At 44.0% G+C, this 17,148-nt stretch overlaps 1 protein-coding gene across 6 annotated transcripts in view; it reads left to right on the plus strand.

Moving 5' to 3' along the window:
- The window catches only part of Pkig (cAMP-dependent protein kinase inhibitor gamma), a 102,801-nt gene that overhangs the window by 45,469 nt on the left and 40,184 nt on the right, over window positions 1–17,148 (plus strand). Inside the window, exon 1 of one of the 6 annotated variants that reach the window (XM_074074830.1) lies at window positions 11,689–11,987. The exons of the other annotated variants lie outside the window; for them this stretch is intronic. The gene's annotated coding sequence lies outside the window, so the exon portion shown is untranslated. Of the gene's footprint in view, window positions 1–11,688; window positions 11,988–17,148 lie in introns of those variants that run through there. 6 annotated transcript variants of the gene reach the window in all.

Here is a 17,148-nt window from a genome sequence, read left to right on the forward strand (position 1 = left end):
GCCACATGTTTGACAGGGGCCTCTCTCTAAAAGGCGAGTATGATTACAAAGAATTTCCTTTTTTCTTTCCGTTGTGTATGTTTTAACATCTTTTTCTGAAAGCCATCTTAAAGAAGCTCCTTTACTTCACTGTGAATGTTGGTCCTTATAAATGGGACAGAACCTACAAACGCTTTGGAGATCTTGTTCTTACACAGAACAAAAAAGGAGGAATGGGAACTGGAGATATGACTGAAGCAGAGAGTGAGAAGCTTTGCAAGTGAGAAGCCTTGAGTTCAAACCCTAATCCTACCAAAAAGGGGGGGCTGTGGAATACTTTTATTTTGAGATCTACTAGACTAGCTTCCATCACTGTCCCAAAATTGTTTCTGCAGAGGCAGAAACAATTGTTTTCTTTTTCTTTCTTTCTTTCTTTCTTTTTTTTTTTTTTTTTGAGCTACTGGGGATCGAACCTAGGTCCTTAGGCCTATTGGGCAAACGCTCCCCCACTGACTACATCCCCAGCTTGTCCTCTTCCCCCCCCCCCAAAGACTAACCTACCTACCTATTTATTTATTTATTTATTGTGGCACTGGGGTCTGAACACAGGGCCTCATGCTTGTCTGGTCGGTGCTTTCCTACTTGAGCCTCTCCACCAGCTTCTGTATTTATTTATTTTTGATGAATATGCATTTATATGCATTAATATATGTTTTATAAAAATTTTAATGCATGAAAATAATAATTTAATCCCACTGTCTAGAGATATCCCGTGTTGCCAATTTGGTATATCATATATCCTTTCAGAGGTTTAAATGCATACAGCCACAGCAACAAAACACAAACTGTGAGCCAGGTACCACTCACCACCTCAGTAAATCCTCAGACTCTGAGACGGTGGTTCCTGTTTTTGACCAATAAGTAAACTTGAGGCTTGTGGCTAACTGGTGACTTGATTTACCTAAACATGTTGCCAGTGTTTACTATTGCCAGCAAAATGCAGTAAATAAGATGTGTCTAATTAAGTGTTTTAGTCTGATTATCTCTATATGATGTTCTGGAATTGCTTGGTCAAAAACTGAATGTATAAACTTTTGGTTCATTTTTAGAGATACAGTTTGAAACATGGGCTTTATAGTCATACACACCAGTGTTTAGATCTCAGCCACCTCTTACTAGCCACTTATTGGACTTAAATTGCACCTCAGTTTTCTCATTTCTAAAATGGGATGATAACAGAAACTTCATATGGCTGTGAGGATTGAATGAGATGATGCGTTCAAACTCCCTGGATAGTATCTAGCACGTAGGAAGAACAGAGTATAGAACAGACCAGGTTTCTGTTCTTACAGAGCTGACATTTTAATGTGTGACAGGAGAGGGTGTAGTGAGAGAGAATAAATGAATGAACAAGAAAAATGGTACTGCTGAGCAGACAAAGTGATGTGACAGGTGGATGGGTGGTTATCTTACATTGGGTAGGTTGGAGATATCCTTCTGAAGAAGTGACATTTTAACTAAGGTCCAAATGACAAGAATATGTATACATTCCTAGAATTCCCAGAAGTAGAATCATGGGATCAAAGATTACCTGCTGGACTGAGGATGGAGCTCAGGGGTGCTTAGCCTGTGTAAGGCCGTACCTTGAATCTCTAGCACCACCCCAAATTTTTTGGTCATTTATTGCCAAGTTGACTTGCAAAAAGTTTTATAGATCTCTCTTACATTCCTGCTGTGTATAAACATGCCTCTTTCTTTCTCCCTCACCAACACCTTTCTCCTGATGTTAAGAGGGCTGAGAGCTTCATTAGCAAAGGGAAAAGGTCAGAAGACAAGTCAGTCCTGAGGATTCCTTCCTGCTCCTCTCCCTAAACAGACTGTCCAGCACCACCCATTACATTTGCTGTGTGCCTTTCTCTTCACTTACTGGCCCTTTTCTCTCTGCCAGTTCCTGCCTGCATTGTGTAATAGAGCTAGAAGCCTCCAGCATTTTAGCCTACCTACATATTGGCTGACAACCATTTTCTGTCCTCAGAATTAGATGATGTCTGGCTTGGGGAGATGTTTTGCTATAAAAACAAGGCAGCTTCTAGAGATAGGCTGGTTTTTCCAAATAAATTCATTGGCAAGGCTATACTAGCCTTTGTAAGTTAAAGCTGCAGAAGAATCTGCATATCTTTGGTTATCATCCAGCCCTTCTCCTGTATGGCATGTGGTGGGCAGGGGGCGGGGGGCGGGTCGGGGCTGGGGCAAGGGACACTGGAGACTCATACACTCCCCTACTGCTTCTGCCCTGCTCCGGATTCAGTGGGTGATAAGAATTGTCGTTTGGAATGTGTGTATGATTGCATGCTGTTCGTGGATCTATTCTGAAAGCCATCTGTCGTCCTACAAAAACTGTGCCAAGGGAAATGTTCTCCTTGTGGGTCTTGGGGGCATCATTAAAACAATACAGTACATATTAAATTGCAGACATCATTTAGGTACTGTTTTGTGCATTTATGGATGGGATAGTTGTACATTTCTGAAGAATATACAAGTATTAGAATTTAATTTCTGATTCAAGCCTTAAAGAAAATACTATATAGTTCGATCTGATAGACAAATGGATTAAAAGTAACATGCTCTTAAAAACGTGGTTTATTTTTATCATCTTTTAAAATTTAGCAACTTAAATAAACCATCCCGAGGGCAACATGTGTTGGTGAGGGGTCTGGGGGTGGTGTAGGGAGGGAATGTGTTTGGTGAGATTGTCCAGGAGCAAAGCACCGCTCACTTGAAGCCCAGAGATTTGTCATCCAAATATGTGCAGATTGCTGGTGCTATAAATAGTTTGAACTCAAGTAAACAACCTCGTCCCCTAGCTGCTGCCTGGCCATTACTCACATGCCAGACTGGCTGGGGACAGCACCCCACTCCAGGCTCAAGGCACTTGTGCCTAAATCCCAGGCTGCTTCTCTGCTTGGCAGAGATGACTGGGGATCAGGTGTTCACCCCTTTAATTCCCCACTTTGGCTCCCACTCCTACACAGCCTGTTGGAGCTTTCTAAACTTGCCTCTGCTGTAGAGCAGCCCTGAGCTGAGATTCTTGGCAACCATTAAAAGCCCTTGTTCACTTGGCCACGGACTAAAGCAGATCGAGGAGGCACAGGCGTTGTCTTTTCAGAGCAGAGGCACGAGTGGCTCATTTCTTTCTTTTAGAGCCAAGAAGAGTTGTCGGAACCGCCTGTGCAAGCAGCTGATGTGCCGTATGCCAGGCAGGCCGGCTGCTGACATTTTGAGAGCCCCTTGGAGAACTCAGGCAAAATGCTGACGGTAGAGCAACTGAGGACGTTCTGTGGTTAATTACTCTATTTCCTTGGAAAAAAATTGGTTTCTCCTCCACTGGCCCCCCCCACCCCCGTAATGTGTCACATGCCATGAGGAGGTTCTGAGTAATTGACACTTGTGGGGGGCAGATGAGAAGGGGTGGTAGAAAGAATACCTGATAAGGATCGGGAAGCCTGGTTTCTTAGAAAGTTCCTCACCATTACCTTCTTCATCTGTGAGGATAGTGCTGGCTCTCCTGTTTCATTGCATTGGTGTGAAAATTGATATGAACATACTTTCCGGACGATACCAAACTAGTGGAATGTGAGAGAGAGGTGGGGTCTTGGAAAGGGCTTATGTGCGAGTGACCCAGGCCTGGCTTCTACTCTGTAACCCCAGCAAATGGCTGATGTCTCTCACTGTCAGTCTTTTCATCAGTAAAATGGGAATATCAATACCTGCCTTGCAGGAGTGCTGTGATGATGGGAAGTAATATTGAAAGCTGACAAACAGATAGCAGCAGTTATTACAGTTAATCCCTTGAGTGATTTAGGATTCTAAACTTGAAGAGACATTCAGCTTGTTAGGTGTGAGATTAGAAAAAGGCCCTGCTAAAAACTGATTGCAGTAACTGATAATAATAACATTTTAAAATCCAAGTAATTCATGACGGTGATTTAAAAAAATAAAATCGATGTCAGTCTCCTGTGTGCTTGTTCACCTTGAGACAGTCATTTTACTTTTCAGCTTTTTACTCTTTACCTAAGTAATATCACCACCTTTTTTTTCTTTCTTTCTTTTTGTGGTGCTGGGAATGAAACTCAGGGTCTAGGCAAGTGCTCTACCACTGAGCTACACCCTACCCCACCCCCAATTTTTTTATATTTACTATATATAAAGTGTTACTATCACACAAAATAATTTTAAACCCCTTATTAGCAAAGATTTCCAAATAACTTCAATATTTTTGTTCCTATCAGATCCAAACAAGGACATACATTTCCTTCCTTCCTTCCTCTCTCTCCCTCCCTCCCTGCCCGGGTGCCTGCCTCCCTTCCTTTCTCTTCTACTCTTTTTTTTTTCTTTCCTTCTTTTCTTTTTTCTTTTTCCTTCTTTCTTGGCTCTGGGGATTGAACCCAGGGCCCTGTGCTTGCTAGGCAATCGGTCTACTACTTGAACCATGCCTCCAGCTACCTGCTGACTCCCTGAGACTTCAGGTTTTTATAAGCACATAGATCTCTTCCTGCTCCTCCTCCTTCCCCTTCCCCTTAACTGGCCTGCAGTGTTTGTAGTGATGTCACAATGTAAATACTACTTGCTGCAGAGCCAGCTACACTCTGATTGTAACAAGCTTACTGCTTGCTCCTTACTGCTTAGGTTTTCCCCACTTTCTCATAGACTTTCAATAGCATTTTCATCAAACCTGTCCATCCAGGAGTTTGATCCAGAATTGTTAATTTCTGTTTTCCTGGAGTCTCCCCTCTGCTATAGTCAGACTGGTCTTCTCTAGGCCTGTGGCCCAGTTTGGCTCTTGGACTGTCTTTCCCCCCATCCTTGGCATTCCTTTCACCCTCTCTGGTTGCACTGTGTATTTTATACCCCACTCCTTTCTGAGTCTAAACCCTTATGGAAGTGAAGTGTGGTGTTCTCCAGGAATTGGGAAAACATGGTGGTTTTTTAAAGTTCTTATATGTCTGAAAATGTCTTGATCTTGCCTAGTTGAGTATAGAATTCTAAAATCCACATAATTTTTCTTTAGAACTTTCCTCTTAGAGGGCTGGAGGTGTGGCTCAAGTGGTAAAGTACTTGCCTAACAATGGTGAGGGCCTGAGTTCAAACCCCAATAATGATAAAAAAAAAAAAAAAAAGAAGAAGAAGAATTTTTTGAAAACATTGCTTCATTGCCTTCTGTCACTGTTAGTGCTGGTAAGAAGTGTGATTCCTTCCTTTTTATTTTTTGGAGATAGGGGTCTTGCTATATTAGCCCAGGCTAGCCTTGATCTGAACTGATCCTCCTGTCTCAGCCTACCCAGTACTGGGATTTACAGGTGTGCACCACCATGCCTGGCCTTACTTACTTTTGAAACAATTTTGTTTGTCCCTCTGGAAATCTTTGCAAAATTTCCCTTTTTAAAATCTGCAAGGTTAGGAGGCTTTGTCTAGGTGTAGTCCTACTCATCACTTTTCAGTTTGAAGAACCATATCTTCCTTCAACTATGGGAAATTTTTCTCATGATTTCTTAGATAATTTCCTATTGTCCCGCCTGTCTTTTTTCTTTTTCCCTAGAATTTTTATTTAGTGTCACATTGAACTTCCTGGATTATTGCTGAATGCCGGGATCCTTTTTTATCCTGTGAGTATTTTTTTCCCTGTATTGTTAATGATTTCCTTTTTTGACTTTCCAGTCCTTCTACTGAATTGTTAATTTCAGTATTCCTATTGGTAATTCCCAAGAGCTCAGTTTTGTCCGTTATTTACTTTATGCTTTCTGGAAACATTGCCTTTAGAATTTCTGAAGTCATGAGTCTTCTCATTTGTCCAAATTTTCTTTTCATTTAGAGTCTGTTTTCTCTTTATGTAGTCTTTGTCATGCTGTTGATTTTCTTCAGATGCCCTGCTGATACATTTCTTGGCCATTCACAATGAAAGACTTCTTTTGGAGGCACGATCTTGGTTTGTGTGCCCCATAGGCTTCTCTCCTGACTGGAAACTACTGGAAGCCCTCAGTGTCAAGGGAAAGGAGTGCTTTGCTTCAGGACACATGAGCAAGACCAGCAGTTAGATGGAGAGCCCTCCAGTGTCACGATAAAGAGGCATCTTAGATCACCCTGGGAAGTTCCTTCCATTTATTTAAAGAGCCCTCCTGTCTTTGTTTGTAGTTCTGCAGAACTTCTAACCCGCATGTGCTGCAGGTGTTGAAGTGAGGAACTCTGTGGTCCTGTGTCTAAATCCTCTTCTCTGTTTCTCAGCCTTTACACAGGGCTCCACACAGCTGTTTGTCTCCTATTTCCAGTGGTGCTTTCTTTGTTTCCCCAGATGGGCTTCACACTTGCTGTGTGGCCAGGATGGCCTCCTGCCCAAGCCTCTTGAGTGCCCAACACAGTGGTGCTTTCCTCACCCTGTGCTTTGTACCTTGGCTTCTGTCTTCATGTGTCTATGAATTTTCTTAATTTTAGACATTATTTGAAATGAAATCTCTTGTTCTCTAATGATCCTCCCCCAGAGCAGAAAGCCCAATTTGTAGTTTAGAAGATGTGGTATTTTTTTTGTTTGTGTTTTTGTTTTTGTTTTTGTTTTTGGAGGCACTGGGCTGAGGCTAGTCAGGTGCTCTTAGTGCTTGAGCCACTCCACCAGTGATGTGGTACTTTAAAAAAAAAAGCATGCAGGTGTTGTTGGGTTTTTTTTTTTTGGGTTTATTTATTCATTTATTCATATGTGCATACATTGTTTAGGGCATCTCACCCCGTGCCCCCATACAGTTGTTTTACCTAGTGTGCAATATTCTAGGTGGGGTGTGTGTGTGTGTGTGTGTGTGTGTGTGTGTGTGTGTGTGTGTAGAAGATATTTATTGAGTTTCTGATTCCGTGCTAGGACCTATTGCAGATTCTTGGAACAGGTAAATCCACGAACCATACAGATACGTTGTTGGCCTTGAGGAGCTTACAGACGGGTAGGTAAACACACAGAGCATTACTTGCAGTAGCATCTGCTAAGAGGTATGAGAGGAGAAACGGTGCCACAAGAACAGGTCAGCAGAGGAGCTAAGGTGGCTCAGTGAGAAGACCTCTCCAGGTGTGCTCATTGGCTTTCTCATGCTGGTGTGAGTCTGCCTGTGTTGAAAAGCTGAAAAAGCTGGAGTCTGATGTCCATGGGCATCAGATAGACAACAGCCCCACATTTTCAAACTTTTTTTTTAACTGTATTGGGATTGAACCCAGGGCTTCCCATGGAAGCTCACCTCTTGGTCTGGCATTCCTTATCTCTAAAAAGAAGAGACAGCAGACTTTTCAGCTAACTTGAGCCTAAGTTGTATGTGATTAACTTGAGTGGAGGTCAGTTTCTCCCATGACCACCCTGGTTTGAATCCTGTCTCTAGCTGGCAGGAAGCAGTTCCATGGAAGGCTAAAGAAGGCAGGGCAGGCAAGTGTGGTATCCTGTACACCCAGCCATCTTCCAGGAGCATGCTCACTGGAGTAAGGCTTCTTCCCTTCGCTGCCAGCTCTGCCTCATACACACCACATCAGCTGTTGACTGCATCAGCAGTCCAAGGGGGACCAGGAATTAGAACCTCAAAATATCCAGCCTCAAAGAAAAAGCAGCCGCTGTGACACAAAGCAAGCAGGTCTTTGTCATCTTTTGTGGGGTTGATTCCCCCTCTCCCAAAATGATCGTTCTTGGCTGCAAAACATTGTTTTGAGTGCAAGTGTGGTTCCTCCTCAGGGGTGCACACAAGGGAGCCTCATTGGTTATTTCTGAGTGGTAGGATGATGAATGATTTTACTGTCTTTTTTCCTGTTCTTCTGTAGTGTCCTGTTTCGTTTTGTTTTTACAATGAGCAGTTGTAGTTATAATTGGAAACAATAACAAAATCTACTTTTATCTTCAAATCTCAGTGAATATACTTCTCAGTTGTCTTGGGTAAGATGGACTTTGTGGCTTTCCAGCATAGTAAATAAGTGAGTTTGAAATGCCACTCCAAATGCAGCCTGCCTTTGATGAGGTAAAGAGTGAATTGCATTTTACAGTGGCTGTTTAGACTAAGAAAGTGGGTAGTGGTAGCCAGAATTCATTCATTCAAACACTTCTTCCAAGAGAAACCCATCAGTTACTAACTGAACAAATGATGGAGTGGGTCAGTGTCTGCACTGTCCTCAGGGTCAAATGAGATAATAACTGTACTTCCCTCATAGGGTCTTTGTGAGGGTTAGAGGAGGTGATTTGTGTAAAGCGGTTAAGACAGTTGCCCAGTACATGGCAACTATCAATGAAAGTGTGTGTGTGGCTTTCCTCACGGTAGTCAGTATCTCACAGCATGTACAAAGTACTTTGAGGTTAGAGCTCCTTTTAGAGCTTGTTTTCTAGCAGACATTAGACCAGACCTGCCCAGAAGTAAGTATGCCTCAGGAGAAAAGATAATTTTCTTACAAGAGAAACATACCGTACTAAGGAAACTCGAGAAGAGAGAGAAAGAGCACTTCCACCCTAGGGAAGAGGGAGTGGGATTAAGGGCAGTTTTGTGATGGAGGGGTGGGCCCTGGGGCCTTCTGACCAGTTCTGCACATGTAAGCAAGCGGCCAGGTTTCCTCAGGCTAGCTAATGCTGCTGTCGGGGGATCAGGGAAGCCCTTTCAGAGGCAGTGGCATGAGGGGGTTAGGGATCCATGCCTGGCATCAGACAACCCTAAGAACACAGCCTGTGACTTACACCCATAGGTTTTGAAGCTGCTCAGCCAGCTTCTCTGCACCGTTGCCACGCTGTATGATGTGAGCATCAGCATATCTCCTGAACCTGATCACAGAAAGTATTACATGAAGGGGCTTTTGTAGAGGGCTCAATCATGTGTGGCCCCCATCCACAGCATCTCCACTAGTGCCCCCTATAATAGGAACTGAGAGTTATGATAGATGTTATTTCATGTTAGGGTTCTCTCCTTGTGGATTCTGTCATAGGTGTATAATTAATCTGCAAGGCAAGTGTTAGAAAGTACGTGTTTTGAAAAAAATGATGTCTTATCAATGAACTTCTTACTATTATTTTTGTTCAAACTAACAAAACCTGATTCAAAGCCCAGTGAGTGATGTCAGTAAACTGATCCTTCTCAAGAGTCCAGCTTCATTTCCTGACGCCCAGGCCACTTGAACTGCTGGAATAAAGGCACAGTTGAACAATGGCACCAGCCTCCAGTCCCCCTCGGCTGTATTCCACTGAGAATGTGCACAGCAGCTTTCAGTAGACTCTTGTTCATTACTCAGCCTGACATTCTGAAGAAGAACAAGGGCTTTCTTCTGACTTTCTGACATTCTTGACTTCATTACCAGTCACATCATCCTCAGGTCAGAGGCTGGTAAAACAACTCAGAATCAGAAGATAATGACTTTACTATTAAGACAGTATTGCTTATTTTTGCAAGTGTTTTTGAACTCATAATAAATGCTATTATTATTCCTATCTTACATTCTGCAACCAAGACCAAGAAGTTAAACAATTGCCCAGAGTCATCCATAGCTAGAGGAAGACCAAGAACCAGAAGGACCCCCAGTCTCTCCCTGCTCTTAACTGTTGCCATCCAAAGGTTTTCCGGATGGTAGTTTTCATTCCACCACGGTCCACCGATATTGTTCAAAAGCCTATTGGCAAACATGCTCCTAATAGAGTTTGTTTGCTTGGGCCTTTCCTGATAACCATCAAAGCTTTCTGAGAACCAACTGAAATTCTTGTTCAGTTGCAGACTGCCGCAGCCTTCCCCCACTTATAAAGAGCTGCCTTCCCAATGGAGTCCAGTCCTAACTTGGCAGTCCCATGGAATAGCATTAACACAGATCAGATCTGCCACCTTGGGGAGAGGTAGTTGAAGCCAGCCTTGATTCAGGCCATCCAGTGTGTTGGTAGCAAAGCTGATGAGTGCCCCTCTGACCTGGTGGTCTGAAATGTTTCCTTTATCAGGCTGGTGGAGTAACCATTTTAAGAAATAGCAATGGAATAAATAAATAAAATATTTTTTAAAAAAGAAAAGAAAAGAGACAGCGATGGCATGTGTGCTGACATACTTAGGAGTTCAGTCTTTGTTTCTAATTCTAGCCCTTTCATTTTGAGCTGTGTGACTTTGGGCATGTCACTTCTCTCTTTCATTTTTCCTGTCCAGAAGAGAGAGATTAGTAATGCAGCCTTGGGTACCTCGTTCTTATAGGGGTGTTTCGAGAATCAGTGCGATTGAAGCGAGAGTTCGGTTCTTGTTTATGAGGAATGAACTTCATAGGCAATGAGAGTTGAGTAAAGCTGAAGAGTTTATTGAGATAGAAAAGTGTGAAGTGGGAGAACTGAGCCCCCAGAGTTAGGGAGGGGGCAAGAGAGGGTGCCCAAGAAGTGATGCAGCCTGAGGCTTTTATCCATTTTCTCCAGGGTGTCTATGCTGTTTAAGTGTGCAGAAAGCAGCATTTTGGTTGGCTGTGCCTATAATGTTCTGATTGGTTGATCCTGATCCTCACACTGTCCTTATTCCTTCCACCCTTTAAGGTCACAGGGAGGTCATAATGGAGGTTTCCAAGGACTCTTCTGTCTCAAGATTATGTACAATGAGCGCTAACACTTACCTAATATTACTTAGTATGTACTGAATACTTTTAGTTTCCTTACCTTACGTGTGTTATTTACTTCTAACAGTCCTAAAGTGAAGACACTAGAATCCCATTTCACAGTTAAAAAAACTGAAGTCCAGAGAGAGAATTCACATAAAACCCAGCTCCCCATCTCTGGCTGTGGAGTGATACTCATGACCAGTGTGCATGTCTCATGACTTCCCATCACACACAGTGGTGGAGAGGCCTTATGTGCCTCACCGGGGAGCACTCTACAGATGCCAGGCAGTACAGTTATCTCTCTGAACCACTGCTGCTCCTTGTTGGTCCCCAAGGACGATTCAGTTCTCTTGTTTATCGTATCTAGTAGTTTATACTGCCTTCTTTTCTTGTCCCGTGGGACTGTTCAATGAATTCTTTCTGGTTTTCTCCCAGAGAAATGTTTCAGTTCCACCATAAAGGGGCTTAAAAGAGCTGGTGGAGCCTGCCTCTTAGGCCAGGGTTCTTCCCCTGCTCAGGCACATGGGAAGGCTGGTGATCCTGAAATAAAATCCCTTGGGATGCATTTGTTGATAAGCTCTAAAGACACTGGTTTTCAGTCATAGAATTTCAGAAGGAGAAGATACCCAGGTCATCATTTTACTGATGAGGAAACTATGGTCCAGACTGAGAGACGATTTGTTTGGGGCCATTCATCCAGTTGGGGGCAGGGCCAAGACTGGAGCAACAGACCAGCTGCTGTTTCCCAGCCTGTCCTGTGGGCTTGTCATCACCCTATGTGAAGGACAAATGCATGCACTGTGCCCAGCATGTGCCAGGAAACTGGAGAAATTAAATGACTTGGAGAATTGTGGCATGGGGTGAAAATCTCCTTCCTAACTAGCATAAGACACACCAAAGAAACGAATGAAAGTGCAGCAAAGCAAAGCAGATAGCCACAGTCGGCAGTAACTAAGAAGCAGAGAGATTTACACCCGGAGCCCTGGCTGCATGAGTGGATAGGAAGCCCTTTGTCACTAAGGCTGCTGGGCTGAAAATTGAAGGAAGGATGTTAGGCAAATGTGACGGGCCTGGGATGCAGTTACAGCCCCCTGGCTCTTTGTCCAAAGGAAATGGATCTCTCTCATGGACAGAGAGGTGGAAACTGAGCAAGTGAGTTGCATGGTTGACATCATCAGGCTGAGCATTGGATTACAACAAATGGGGACTTACTTGGCCAGAGACATGGGAAACACCCACTAAAACCTTGAAGTACTTTTCATTTAAGGGACTAGGAAAGAGAAAGGGCAAGAGAGATTCTTGTCTGCACCTCGGGTCTGGACTGCTCATCTTGAATCCTGGCTTCTTAATTCTACCTTCACTTCTAACCAAGGACCTCTAGAATCGGAGGAAACTTGGCTCCTGTAAGTAGAACTGTACTCCCTCCTCCACCCCCACCTCTAGGGAGAAGCAGAGCTCTCTGGAGGGCTTGCTTTCCAGCTTGCTGGTCACAAAGGGTCTATTTTTATATTATAATGTATGGAAGCTTGCTCTGAAAATTATAGCTTTCTCTGAAACTTCCCAGGGCTAGAGTCGAGCTTCATGTCTCACAGATAGACTCCATTCAAATGCTAGTTTACTTTTTCACCCAAAGAGCCCTAAAAGGAGATATCCTTGCCCCAAATATAGGAAAGAAAGAAATCCTCCCTTAGAAAGGTTTATATAACCTTAATTTTTTTCTGACTACAAAGCTTGTATAAATTTTTTTTACACTTTCTGGAAAGAAATGTCTCAAAGTGAAGAATACCTGTACCTGTCCCCTCATTGATATAAAATTGATATGTTAAATTTCAAATACAGATTTGGTTAGATTTCATCACATCCTGCGGCAGCTGGATAGAGAACACCAAGATAGAAAGGAGTGGAAATCTTTGACTTTCTGATCTTCTTATTGCTTCCTTTTTAAAATTTGCTGTTTATGCCTAGAAAATAAACAGACCATATAAGCCTTTAGGCTTTCTATTTGTTGGTGTCTGTTTTCAGGATTTGAAACTAAGCAAGCCATTCTTTATAGAGAGGAAGGGAGGGGGACTTGTTGACCCCAGGTCCCTTCCTGGTGGGTCTCTGAGTTAAGGCTTCTCAGGTGGCTTGAGATGGCTTATAGGATGCTGTGGCCCATCTCCCCTGTTAGCAGATTACAAATATTTGAAAAGTTAAAGGGGGAAGTAGTTTGGCTTTGAAAACCAAAAAAGCAGGGCTGGAGGTATAGCTCAGTGGTAGAGCTTCCCTGGCATGTATGAAGTCCTAGGTTCATCTCCGGCACCAGCACAAAAAAAAAAAAATGCTACCATATATTAGAAGGACCACCCAAGGAAATTGTATGACTTGGGCAAGTGTTTCTTACTCTTTGGATCTCTGGACTTCAAGTCCTCAATTTCCTCATCTGTACCTAAATGAGGGAACAAACCCAGATGATCTTGATATGTTCAAATTCAGCTTGGAATGAACTATCCATATTTCTTTCCTGATTGGGGAAGACCCTTTATGGATTTAAGAGCAAAGTACCCTAGATTACCACTGTCCCAGCATGGATAAAAACTACATGATTAAAAGAGGACATGAAACAGGCAGTATTAAGTTACTTCTGAGGTTTCTTTTTTTTGTAGTTTTCTTCAAGTTTCATGTTCCTAAAGACAGAGGGATAAAAGTCAGAAGGGGGTATGTATACACCGCATGCACACAGGGAGAGAGGGAAGAATGAATTAACATTATTGAGCACCTCTTAAGCGGAAGGCCCTTATGTTATGGTCCACCCTTTACGTCATACGAGATGGCTAATACTAATTCCCCAGTTCTTCTGACTGAGATAAATGTCTACTATGTGTCCATATCGTTCTGAGCTCCTTCTCAGGGTAACTGGGCCCCGTTTACATGATTAGTGGCATACCTTCAGCTCTCCGTGCGTCTGTTAGACCACAGCACTCTCTGTGTCTGTCTAGCCCATCACTGTGATCCAGCACCTAGCAGAAAGCCTAGCATGTAGGTACAAAAGAGTCACAATTCAATTTTAACTTAGAACCTACATTCTAGTTGCTTCCCTTTATTTGCCTTCCTGCCCCTTCTTTTCACCTAGATAAGGCCACTACTGCTGCAGGGAAAGGATGCCCACAGCCAAGGTGCAAACAAAAGCAGATACCAGAGACCCTAATTCTCAGGAGGATGAGCTTTTAGAAACTGAATTAAGGTCATGGTTAGCAGAAGGTTTCTCACACCCCATGGCATATCTTAAAGCTGTAGCCTTCCCCAGTAGCTATAGCATTAAAGATAGACTGTTGCTACCATGCAAACAGCCATGGATCTAGGCAGTAGGAAGCCCCCAGGGTCTTGAGACTCTGGATAAGGGAGGAAAGTCATCCCTCCTCCTGAGGTGGTAGTGAGGAGCTGATGCTCTGGAAAGACAGTGCCTGGTCCCCCTCTTGAGGCAGGAAGTGCAAAGGCAGGGGAAGCATGCCTTATACCTTCCATCCAGGCCTTCGTGTACCAGATGAGGGTGGCTTTAGTTTCTTGTTTGTGTTGTCAAAGTCAGTGGTGTTACTGTGTGCTTTTCCTGACACAGGCCACCTTGACAGTGAGCTCAGGAAATCTTGACAGTGGAGGTAGGTTATGGAAGAGACTACTGTGTCCTGAGCTCTTACTAGGCTTTTATGTCTTCCTAAAGTATGTGTCACGCACAGGGCTGGGCATCTTGCATATGCTGGCTCCTTTTAATCTTCACAGCATGATGTGAGAGATTATTTCCATTGTATCAGAAGAGGCACAAAGAGGTAAAGTGACTTGCCCAAGTCTCACAGCCAGCAGGTGATAGAGGTGGAGTGCCCAGTGAGAACTGACTGATCCACCGTCACACTGCACTGCTTTGTCCACATCCCATCCCTGGATCTCAGTTTCTCTATCTCTTATAGTAGGAGAACTTAATTAGAGTCAGAGGAGAGTGTTTGGGTCTTAATCTGAATGCCTCAGGTGGATGTGTTCTCCATTTTATTACCCTTTGTGATATTTCCCCACCCAGTCTGTTGTGCTGGTCTGCTGTCTGCCCCTGACCCTGTGGGCCTTTGTGAGCTCAGGTCTGGCTGGTGTCCACTGTGTCTGTCAATGTATTCAGTCTTGGGCTCAGTGAGAAGTTTAGGGGAGAGAGCAGGTAAGAGTTCTGCCTTCACCTCCTAGTAGCTGCAGGTCAAAGACAGATCACCTTCTCTTTTGGTAAAGTTGGGGGTCACAGTCATTCCTACTCCAAAGCATATCAGGCAGATGAAATGGGATAAGCCTCTTAAATTAGCACTTATAAATTGCTGCAGAAATACATGCTGAGGATAACTGCTTGACAATACCCAGAAAGAGGACATTGGCATTATATGCAGGCTGTGTGCCCACAGTCATGGGATGGCATTTGTGCAAGGAGCCTGTGTCATCCCTGAACATATTGATTTTGAAACCCTCTGTGAGGGATCCTGGAGCTGCCATGTTTGCTCTTTAGACTAAGCCTCAGGGCTGCTTCCTGTCACTCAGTCAACCGATGCTGAACTTGACATCAGCCAGCCAGTGCAAAGGCTGAAAGCAGAAGTGGATGCTATTCTCCTGGGACCAGAGGGCCCTAATCCAGCCACCCAGAAAGAGGTTGGTAACAGGTGCTGTCTGTGAGGAGACACCCAGTTAATTCAACTGAGCTCATGAGGGGCCAGACATCATTCCTAAGTGGATGGAGTTGGAAAATCTAAAGTTCTTGGAAACAGGTTATTACTCATGCTTCAAGGCTGAGCTTACCACCTCCTGGAAATCCTTCAGGCAGTGCCTCATGAGAACCTTCAAGGCTTGTTTTCTTTGGAAGTCAGCTGTGATTCCCATTGATTGGAATTAGGACACACTGCTCTTATGGTAGGAAGCTGGTGTTTCTCAACTGTAAAAGAAACCTTGTTAATCTTCCAAGAAATTACTTGTTTCCACTTGGTTCTTCAGGACAGGATAGTGGACCTTCAGAGTGCAAAAGAAATGAAGTGTCTGGTGGCTAATGCATTCTTTTGTCCTAGGGCCCTGGGTCAGTTATGTTTGGTACTGGTGTGGTCTTTACCACTCAATGTGTGTTGAGTGCCTCTTCGTACTAAGCACTGGGCTAGAGGAATGGGGTGATAACAGACGTAGCCTCTGGTCTTGTGAAGTCCTTTGTGAATCAGGGAAGACAGGTGGGGAGTGAAGCATTACTATGGCATGTGAAAAATAGTACAAAAGAAATGTCCAAGGAGGCTACAAAGTGACAGGCAGTGGATCTGTTGCAGCAGAGGTCCTGATCACAAGCTGCTCAGTACTCCACTCTCCCTCCAGTTCCTGGGGCTTAGAACTTTGCCAGCATTTGCCTTGGGAGCAACACTTACTCCTACACTTACTTCCCATGCTTAAGGGAACGGAAGGAACTCTTCCTCACAAAATGCAGGGACACGCCAGGGAGGGCCCTGAATTGGGAACCCCAAACTCTAGTAAGGAAACATGGGGATAGGTGATTTCATAGTCTTAAAATCACCCCTGGATTTTCTGTTGGTTTTTATAACACTTATTGTAGCTGATTTTTTTAAATTTCTTCCTGATTACAAAGTTAGAACATGTCAAAGAAAGGAAAGCTAGACAGTACAGAAAAACCCTTAAAATAAATCACGCAGTGATTTCGCTTCTCTGGCTTTCAAATAAGGGCTCGCCTCCCTCCCCCCTCCCCCACACCTACTGCTGCATTTTCTCCTTGGGCAGAGCCTCATGTGTGTTTGCCTATTCCAGAAGTGTTCTTGTTCTGGGCTCCAGAATCATCTGTGAATGTCGGGGGGGCTGTGGCCTCCATTCGTCCTTTCCTGTACAACTCATGAGGTCATCTGCCATTAAGAACCTTGGTGTGGTAGGCCTCATGCATGGTGCTGTGAGAAACGTGAAGGTGAATGAGACTCTTACAGTACTTACAGTCTGATAGGAGAAGAAGAAAGGTTCCGATGTACCCAGGAGAGGCACAAAGCTGTGGAACACCTGAGAAATGGACGAGCAGCAGCATTGGAGCCAAGTCTTCAGTTCACATTGATAAATTTTTCATATTCAGCCAGTGTTCATGGAATACCTAATATGTGCTAGGCGCAGGGCAAGGTGATAAGAGGACAGTGTGAAATAAAGCAGGCATGGCCCTTCCCCATAGAAATTCACCAGGACCAACAGTGGTGTTAGAATTCACCCTGTTAGCGAGTATGGACGAGGGACTTTCTTGAAGAGGGGGGCTTAAACTGAGATGAGGAGGCAGTAATGCCAGGAACCCACAGGGACAAGGAGAAAGGAGTGTGGAACAAGGAAGAATAACCCAGGCAGGGAGGCGGACACGTGTGGAGGGCTCAGGTCAGGAAAGCATATGGAGTGTTGACAAAACAGAAAGAGGCCAGTGAGGTCAAAGCACCTAGTAGGAGGGGAGCATTACCGGTGAAGTTTGGGGCTGGGGGAAGGTTAAGAGAATGCAGCAGAATCTCAGGACACTGGCTTGTGGTGCTTGCTGTTACGGGGGAATGA

Source organism: Castor canadensis, chromosome 5, assembly GCF_047511655.1.
Source record: "Castor canadensis chromosome 5, mCasCan1.hap1v2, whole genome shotgun sequence".
Lineage (NCBI taxonomy): Eukaryota > Metazoa > Chordata > Mammalia > Rodentia > Castoridae > Castor > Castor canadensis.